General features: G+C 42.2%; 1 non-coding gene across 1 annotated transcript; it reads right to left on the bottom strand.

The window, feature by feature from the left end:
- Positions 1-8,688: 8,688 nt before the first annotated feature.
- LOC114233781 (U6 spliceosomal RNA) lies at positions 8,689-8,791 on the bottom strand. Its single transcript, XR_003619933.2, has one exon. It is a non-coding gene; the product is annotated as a U6 spliceosomal RNA (small nuclear RNA).
- Positions 8,792-10,395: the final 1,604 nt, after the last annotated feature.

Genomic DNA, 10,395 nt, shown 5'->3' with positions numbered 1-10,395 from the left:
AAGGAAATCAGTTAGTCTTTTCTACTTCATTTTTAGTGAACCAATGTTTGCTCTCACAATTTGCCACATTCTTTGCTCAAAAGCTTCTCTAGTCAACAGCCTGTCCTAGAATTATGGTCAAGTGTAGTTAAAATTAAGTTCGTGACTATAGTTCCCAGAATTTGCTGTTTAAAAAACAATTTATTAAAATGTTTATTTGCCCCTAGCATTCTGGCATGGATCTCATTCCTGAAACAGTCTCAAATATTACAAACAGCTTTGGTTAACAACATAATATGAGATCCATGTCCACACCCATACCCGTGTCCTCCTCCCCTCCCCCTTCCCCAGTCTGGGAGAAATAAATGTCTCTTCTCACTCAGAGAACTTAAGCTCATTGGTCATTTTTCTTTTCACCTGCTGAATTGAAGCAGGTCTTTCCTCTTCCTCTTTAATGACCCAAACCTGAACCTGACGACAGGTCCTCTTGTTTACTGAAGAGTTTGGTACCAGGCAGACCCCACCATAGAGCCCCACACCCCTCCAGGTGTATAATAGGAAGTATGAGATGCCAAGACAAGGATTTCTGCAGTCCTGAGTTCTGGTCTCAGCTGTGCTGTTAATGTTGTACTCTGACCCTTGAGCAGTTATGGAACCATTTTCTGATGCTATTAATCTAAAAATTAGAGCTAATACTACCTTCCCCACTCAATTCACAGGATGAATTCACCTCTCTCTCTCTCTCTCTCTCTCTCTCTCTCTCTCTCTCTCTCTCTCTCTCTCTCCCCCTAAATCCCATTTAGTATTGAGAAAATACTAAGAGAAAAATATATAAAGTGCTTCCTTGATGGATAAGGTTAAAATAACTTCACAGTTCAGACCTTAGGCTTGGGCTGTGCCCACTGGCCTTCCCCATCCTCTGCCTTGATTTCCCTGATACTGCATTCAATTTGCCCACCCAGGTATTTCCAACCTCAATCTACTCCCACCTTCTTGGTCCCCAGAACTTCCCCAATTACTGGTCCCTTGTTCCAACACACTGGCCTGTGCTTTCTCAGCCAGATGATAACTGACTAATTGGGAAAACAATCCAAACTTGTGATGAAATGGGTCATACTGTGCTCCCTCTCCAGGCAACACATAGCAGTCCCTGGACCACCGTGGAAGTTACGTTCCTGGAAATACCAGAGTTGACAAAACCATGCTCAGCAATGCCAAGGTCTTCTTATAAAGAGGAGATTGAAGAAAAGTAGCACTACAAATAAATGTTTTAATATATATTTTTGAAATACAAAAAGAAAAGGAATCTACTTCCAGACCACGTTCATCTATGTTTAAAACCTTCTTCCAATGTTTAGGAAATATTGCTGTTACCTTCAAAAGTAGATTCTTCCTCTAGTTTTCTATTACACAAACTCTAGATTTTTCTAAAATTACAGTCACAAGCCTGGCTGATATTGCTCAGTGGTTGAGCATCAACCTATGAACCAGGAGGTGATGGTTCAATTCCCAGTCAGGGCACATGCTGCGGTTGCAAGCTCCATCCCAGTATGGGGCATGCAGGAGGCAGCCAATCTATGATTCTCTCTCATCATTGATGTTTCTATCTCCCTCTCCCGTCCTCTCTGAAATCAATAAAAATGGATTTTAAAATATAAAAGTAAATAAATAAAGTAAAATTAGAGTAACAAATTGAAGCCTTTTTATTGTATCTGGCCCAAGGTTTGTTGTTTTTTCTCACACAGTATTTTTAAAAATTTTAATCTGAATGCCTTTAGACAGGGCATGTTCTTTCCTAATTGCCATAGTCCACACCACTCTCTATTGTCACCCCTGCTCACATCTGTATATTAGCATAAAGAATACAGAGTAGCAATCAGAAACCCTAGGTGCTAGTTCAACTAAGACATACATTAAAAGTAAAATGTTATTCCATCTCTCCCAGGTGCTAGCATTATAGTCTTGGTCTCATCACTTCTCTCTAAACCTCAGTTTCTTCTTCTGAATAATGGAAGTACCACCATCTTCTCTCCAAGATTGATGGGAGGGTCACATAAAACAGTGTACATATGGGATTCATATATTTTAAAGGGTACTGCAAGTGTATATAGTATTTTTAAGTAACTGCTCCTGTCCAGCACAAGACACTTCTCTCTCTCTCTCTCCCCCCCGCCCAAATCCCATTACCATCTGCCAACCAAACTCTGTAAGTTGCAGAAATATAGGAGAAGATGACAAAGGGTCATTTACCTTGGTAGTTAATGCCCTATATGGATTCTGTTTATACAGGACTGTCTACAATTTTTCAGTCTAAAAATTACTCCGCACAGTTGCTTAATGGCCCTTTTATCTTCTCTTTAATCACATCTAGGACTTCTCACCATCCCCCCCATTAAAGTTCCCATTTGTCTCTTTGATCATCCTCCTGATCCTTATTTGTATGCAGAACTGTCCATGACATGTGCTGTATTTCTGGGCTAGCTGATAGCAATCGAGGCCAAATATACCAAACAGCCAAGCAAAAGGTAGAAAAAGCATATTATCTTAACCACATAAAGCCATGCATGCTTGTATGTGCTCAAGCATGCATACAGGCATAAGAACAACAACAAAAATGGCGCATTTGATGCGATGTTGGGGGATACTTTCATTAGAGTGGTGGCTCCCAATCTGGCCTCAGGGACTTTAAAAATAGATACACATACTTGAACTCTGACAACAGAGATTCTGATGTAGTTTGTCAGGGTGATGTCCAGACAGAAGGCACTGCTTTGTTTCAGAAAGCTCCTCTTCCTGCAAAGTTATCTAGTGAGTAACTAGTATTGAGAACATGATAATAGGACAAATCTTAGAACTTGTCTTATATGCAACTGAGTCTTTCTGAGTGTTGATCAATGAACATTCTTATCTTTTTAAAAAACACAGACATTCTCCCCTAGAATTATAAGTATTCATGATCTGCTCCCTGTAACAATTCCGCTCCCAGGAAACAGTCTTACAGAAATGCAACTCCACTGTGTAAACACAGAGATGTGACACTGTGAGTAATAGTGAACCATTAGAAGCTACCCAAGTGCTCATCCACAGAGAATCGGTCTAAAAGTAAAAAATAAATAAGGCACAGCCAATGCAATGAAACATTATATAGCCCTTAAAAATAACAGTCAAAATCTGGAAGTCTACCCTGACAGAAAAAATATTAAGTGAAAAAAACACAAACAAGTTGTAGACTAAAACATATCTAAGATATATTTTTGGATCAAACTCTCTCCCTCAAATGGATGACTAACACAAATTATAGAATCTCAATAAGCAGTTCTTGAACAGAAAAAGTTCTACACCTACAACATCAAACTATTTCTTAGGAATGAGATGAGATGGGAGGAAGGGGAGACTTCTGCTTTTCACTTGATATTCCTCTTTATTATTTAAATGTTTATAAAGGGGCTATATTATGTTTATAATTTTTTAAACAGAGGAACAATACTTGCCAGTGACACCCACTCCTCTCACACACATTGCCTTCCAGCTCGAATGCTCATCTGGCTGTTTAAATAAAAATGATGGATGCTCCACTGGCTGAATTTCTCTGCAGATCAAAAACACCCTGCATCTTTTCCATTCAGCATTCCATTAAAGTGTCCCCGAGCCAAGTCCTGTGTGTGGGAAAGTGTGTCTTGGTGTGTGTGGATCCCTCTGTAGTTACAACAGCCCCTCCCCTTGGTAACAATTTAACACCCACACGCATCCTCAGGAAGGTCAAAAGGGAAAGGCAAGAATGAAAAAACATGCTTTAGAAATGTGAACTAGCTCCCATTTCCAAAATTATTTCCCCCCACACTGCAAAACGACATCATGCGTGCTGCTAGGAGTGTCTGGTGGCTTTAATGAAACGAGTGGTGATATCGTCCACAGAGAAAGCGGGGAGCTGGCAGCATGCTTTTCATCGGAAATGAGGCACTGTGCTGGAAACGGCATCAGAGTTTTACAACACGAATTTAAAAGTCATCATGCTTAATTCTGGACCCTTTCCAGAACTCATACAGGAGGTGTTGTGGCCATTTTGAAATGTTAGAGTCCTAGGAAAGGAAAAATCATGGAATTTCCATGTACGTGGAAAATCAGCACCTTCTCAGTTGCTTAAAAAAAAATTCAAGATTCTATTCACAAAAGAGAAAGAAGGTATTTCCTGTAATTTTACATTTGAAACTTCAACTTGAATCTTCGGGAGGCTTAAGTGGCAAAGCACCAATTCTCGTCATCAGCATGTTTTAAGGTGTTTCAGGTGGAAGAAACATCTTGGGGGGCTCGTGACGACATATAGAAAGTGTTTTGTGGTACAATGCTTTTGCTTAGCCTACTTTGATCAACCTCTCTCCCTCTGAAGGAATGAATGAGTACAATACACAGTCAAACTCGGGAATTCTTAGACACGGAGATTTTAACGCTAGCTTTACCCTCAAGTCCTTGTGTATCACAAGCATGTTTCTAAAACGTCCTGTGTCCTGGTATCATCACCCCTAAAACATGAATGCACATACCCGCCAACCTGACAGAGCTATTATGAAAATAAATGTGAGGATGTGCAATAAGGCATTAAAAGCCAAGGACCTGTTAATAGAGGCAGTTTAGTGTAGACAGTAGTGATACTATCTAAAAATGGACCATGTCACGTAACTTCCTCAAGCTTGTTTCTTCATCTGTGAAATGGAAGGACCAAGTGAGAGTAAAATCAACAAATACTTAGTCCCCCCAACATGCCAGGCACTGTTTTTTTGGCAGCTGGGAGGGATAATTGTTCTATTCTGCCTACTCACAGGGATATCATGGCATCAATCCACGCAACACCTATCAAATATTTTGGAAACCGTGAAGTATTATGACTTCGTCCAAGATTATTACTCACCCTCTTTGCAGATGTTTCATTTTATTGAGCATCTGCTATGTTTTAAAAAAAGGAATCAGAAGAATTCTGCTTCTGAGAGTTTAAAGTGGATGGTGGCCGCTGAATACACTGATAGGGTTACAGTTGTCTTTAAAAAGTAAATGACCCTGCCCTACCTGGTTTGGTTCAGTGGATAGTGCATCGGCCCATGGACTGAAGGGTTCTGGGTTTGATTCCGGTCAAGGACACCTACCTTGGTTTAAGGCTCAACCCCTGGCCCTGGTCAGGGTGCCTAAGGGAGGCAACCAATGGATGTGTCTCTCTCACATTGATGCTTCTCTTTCTCTGTCTCTCCTCCTCCCTTCTCTCTAAAAATAAATGGAAAAATATCCTCGGATAAAGATTAACAACCAACAACAAAAAGTAAATGACACAGTATTATAAAAGAGTGACAATCCAGTTTCCTGAGCGACTCTGGAGAATGTGTGGCTCCGGAAGGATTCCTGAAAGAGACTGGTCTGGACTCTCCGGCTATTGCTGTGAAGGTAGGTGCCTAGCAGCCCACCAGTACTGCATCCATTCAATAGCTGTTTACTGAGCACTTACTATATGACAGACCCTGTGCTATGCAAATACATGGGATATATTTGCCGAGGGAACACACGTGGTTCTTGCCCACATGGAATTTAAGCCATCATATATTTCCCCCAGTGCTTCCAAGCACAGGCTTTTTGTCTGGATATAGAAAATGCTACTCCTCTAGATGGGCTAGACCCTGTGATGTGCAGAGAAACCAGCTCTGAGGGAGGTAGAAGCCCTGATTTGTAACATTTGCCAATTTCAATGGTATAAATATTCCCACTGTAGATGATTTCAAGCTACCAATGGTTTGACAACAGGCTCAAAAAATTCTTGAATGCTTAATCATTGGTTTTCATAAACCATTCTGAGCCAGCTCTTAGCACACTTTTGGAGACCAAAGTGTTTCTGTTTTCTACTTAGCCTAAAAAAATGACAACATGTTGAGTATCCACCAAATGCCTCTTAATTTCAGTCTAAATTCTTCCTTAGGAATCTACAAGGTCCTTCCAAGCTGTCCCCAAAAGTCCACAGGACAATAGCCTGGGTGACTCTAGACGGGCCCTCACCCTGTGATCACACCATCTTATGAAACAAAAGTCTCGGGAGTCAAATACAAAACAAAAACAAACCAACAATCTGCACATGACTCTTTCAACCTTATGGCACGATTCCTCGGCTAGAAACAAATTCAAGTGGTTAGGAAATAATTAATGTCATCGTTGGGAAGAAAAAACAAACAAGGTCAGAGAGAGAGGGGCCCTGTCCATAAGCCCTTCACTTGGCAAACAGCTCTCCCTGCACCAAACACATGCTGGTTCAAGGGAACAAACATTCCAAATGACTGTTGGGTGGGACCCAGAGGTCCTTACCCAAGGAGAAAGCTATTTGCTATTCCCCAAAAACACTCCAGGCAAAAGTACATGCTACATTCCACTTTGCTTAGCACCAAGTACAACTGCCAAGTGTGTGTGGAGAAGCTACCTGGGCAAGACACTGCCCTTGGAAGGCACAGAATACACTGTCCGCCCGCTGGGAGCCACAGTCTGGTTGGACTGAGTTTATATATACTTGCAAAAGGGTAGCTCAGGGGAACAAAATCAAGACTGCCACAAACCAGTGGTTTTCAAGTGATATGTTGGGGAAAGGTCAGTCAATTCCAACCCCCTCGAGGTTGTTTTCGTGTGTCTACCTACTTAATCTTCTCCTTACCCTCTCCACTATAGTCCCAGGAAGCTTCTCACTGGGCCTCCATTGCCTCGTCTGTAAAACGGAAATATATCTATCCGATGGGATGACTGAGACAATCAATCTTATGTAAAATGTTTGGCCCATAATCAGTGCTAAATAAGATGTTAGCCACTGGTATCATCATCATCATCATCATCATCATCACCACTGCTGCTATTGCTATGCTAGTGTTATTATTTTTATTGCCCATGCTGCTCCCTCTCTGAAGAGCGACATCCCAGGAGTGCCAATTTTACACTGAATAAAAACCGTTGAGATGTGCATTTGCACGGGGCCTTGGGATCCTCCCTCTTCCCGGATGCAGAGTTCCTGAGGGGAGGGTGGGCCATGGGGCTGAACATGGAGGCAGGGCCACAAGGCACTGGACGCTTTGAATTCCCTGGGAGACAGGCTCAACTGGGCCCTGGCAGAGACCTGCCTTGGGGACGGCAGTCACGGAACCATTCCCAGCCGCTGTGCTTCACATTCTCGCCCCAACACAAAAGGGAAGGATGAGTGACACCTCAAACAACTTGGGAGAGTCTAACAACAATTTTCAACTTCAAACAGGCCACACATAAAAGTTGAAGGCTTTTGCTACAAACCCAACCACTGGGAAATCACTGCCTGGCTGACATTAATTCCCCAGTTACTGTGAAGCTGTTACTGAAAATGCAACTATTTTATTCCAAGTCCTTTAACATTTCAATCTAGGGCATGGGCAATGGGGAGCAAATCCAGGTCAGGTCCTGCTTTAATCCCCAAACTGAGTATCGGTGGCAACTCCACAGGGAATGCAGGCCCTGTGGTGAGGGCGGGGAAGGTGAAGGGCAATTTGAAATTATTTAGATCCTATTCGAACTTGCTCTGTGTCGGCATCAATATACAGTGGTCACTATTGTTGTTGGTATTGTTTTATTTTATTTTTTTCTTTATTTGTAATCCCACACTGCATTTTTATAGCATTTTGGAGCCCACAAAGCTGAGCTGTATAGGTTGTCGTGTTTGATTTCATCAGATCTGTGAGGCCTGGACAAGTTCAGTTTCAGAATGACAAGGTCAGGAATAGAAGGAGCCTCCGAGATCATGCTAGTTTTGTTTGAGGATGAGCCATCTCTGGAGAAGGTGTCGATTATGACCTCACTGCCCGGCAATGTCCGAACTGGAATAGCGTCCAGATCGCCAGACTTCTGGATTTAAACATTGAAAACACTCCCTGAGCATCCCTGATTGCAGTGGTATGCGGACGGGGGACTGGAGGAAAGGTAAAACCCGGGTTTTGGAGGAGAGTTCAGTATAGTGGGAAAACAATCAGCTACATAGCTAATGACAGTGGGTGGGAGCAGATGAGGTACCGTTAGTGCAGGCTGAGACAGAAATATCTCCGCTCAGGGTTTCCAGCTGGCTTAGAGCTACTCGGGGGACACACAGTCTTAGCATTTTGGATAAATGCCTCATAGGCCCATTGTTCTTGTTCTTAAAAATCACACAGGGTGGAAAGTATAAAGACAAAAGTAGAATTTACATTCAAATGTCACTCCTCAGAGATAAAACAGTGTAAAAAGTCCCGTTTAACATCCTTCCAAGTATCTCTTTGTCACATCTGGTTCTGCATAACTATAAGTATGGATACGGCTATGGATACATATATTCACATATGCAAGCACACCATACATGCTGACTTGTAAACTCGTTTTTTAAATTTTCCCTGTGACACAGACAAATGTTAGCATCAATAACGATAGGATTACCCCATCACTTTTAGAAGTTGAATGCTATTTTACTCCATGGATGTACTGTATTTAACCAGGAGCTTTTTAGACGGCCGTTAAGGTGGTTTGTAATTCTTTGTCATTATCAACAATGTGATGTGGCTCCTCTGTATGCACCTTGCACACTTAGGTGAATATCTCTGGAGGACAAATTCCTAAAAGTGGTATTGCTCTGATGACTCACACTGCTGATTTGATACAAATAGCTGAGTTGCCTGAGAGGTTATCTTTCTTTCTTTCTTTTTAAATATGGGACGCATCGGAAATTTGCGAGTCATCCTTGCGCAAGGGCCATGGTAATCTCCGTAGCGTCTAATTTCAGTCAATGTGCTGCCCAAGCGAGCACCTGAGGGGTTACTTTTCAACATTTAGGTCTTGGACACCCAGTTATGGATGCCCCCTCCCTGCTTTTATGCTCATTGCGAACTCCCCAAATTTTGTAAGAAAGGCCAGGCCAGGCGGAGACACGGGGCAGGAAACACGTTGAACATGTGCCTGGCTCTGCGAGGTCAGTTATACACATGTTCTCATGTAAGCCACACACCGTTCTTGAGAAGTCGGTATTATTCTGTCTACTTTATATATGAGGACTTGGAAGCTCAAAAGTTGGGCACATTTCTCAAAGAGAGAGAGGAGTTCAACATGGGAATTTGGACATTCATAGGGTCACCAAATGCCTGGGCACTTGACTGTGAGTAATAAAAGTGGGGTGAAGAAGACAAGCTGTACCTACTTTGAATGTCTCTGCCTTCCACCGTCCCTTGGTCCTAGTCCTACGAACGCCTATTAGAAACCAGCGCTAAGGATGGGTGCTCTGCCAACCCTCCCTATAAATGTCAGCACCTGCTTGGGGCTCCCGAGATCGGCCGTTGCCCTCCCTGTGGGGCTGCCTTTTTTACGAGTTTAGGTCTGAGAAACAAGTTAGTTTCCTACTTCTCCAAGATCTTAAAATTAGAAAGATCAGCCAGAAGCTAGGAGGGGAAGCCAGCCAAGGTGTATGTTTGCTGGAAATAAAACCGATAGTCCCTCGGAGGCCAGGGGGAATGGACTTGGGGGCTTTTCTTCACCATCTGTTTCAGCCTCCAATGTGTCTTGATAGATGGTTTTCACTTATTACCCATTACTCACCTCATCTCTCTCTCCCTGAGCTGTTCCTTGAAATATGGTTCTCTCATTTGAATAGCAATGACTAAGTGTATTGGAACTTACTTAAATACGTTCTAAAAGCATTAAATTGGGAACATACAATTCAGCAAATGTACCAATTGCCAAACTCTAGTAAAAACTGTAGTGATTAAAACAATTTAATGCATGAAACACGCATTCAGGAAGGCAGAGAGAGAGAGTAAGATTTTCCAGTGCGATGTCAGCCTGGTGGTGGATACTTCGGAAGAAGTGGGTGGAGGCCATTGCCAAGACAAAGTGAAATAATTGATGAAGACCCAAAGGGAAATGCCCTTGATCTTGAAGTTATTACTTCATTTCATGAAATACCCTAAAAGTCAATGACAGACCATAAAGTCACAAAGTCAATTGTTTTTCTTTCCCTTGGATACAATTCTAGTATGTGCATATAAACATGTCAGACAGCTTTCTAGGAAAGAAAACCCCTATAGTTTGGGGCATGGGTCCTGTTTTCATGTAGCCTTATTATTCCCATTATGAAGTGGACACTCAGGTATTTGGCCCCAGACTTACATCCACACCCAAGTGACTGGGTGATTTATAACTTGCTATCCGCATTCTCATAACTGTTTAGTAAATTGTAAAACCTCAAACGAGGCTTGACATTTATCAGGAAACAAAATACACACACACACAAGACACACAAACACACACTTAGAAAAATGATGTCATAGAATAACCAGCATCTCAAAGTGCCTTTGCCCTGGAACCAGATTCTAGTTATAGCTTCCTAGCTTGCTTGCTTGCTTCCTTCCTTCCTTCCTT

The sequence above is a fragment of the Eptesicus fuscus genome, chromosome 6 (genome assembly GCF_027574615.1).
Source record: "Eptesicus fuscus isolate TK198812 chromosome 6, DD_ASM_mEF_20220401, whole genome shotgun sequence".
Taxonomy (NCBI): domain Eukaryota; kingdom Metazoa; phylum Chordata; class Mammalia; order Chiroptera; family Vespertilionidae; genus Eptesicus; species Eptesicus fuscus.
The sequence above is the reverse complement of the archived record's forward strand: the minus strand, read 5'-3'. Positions and strand labels throughout refer to the sequence as shown.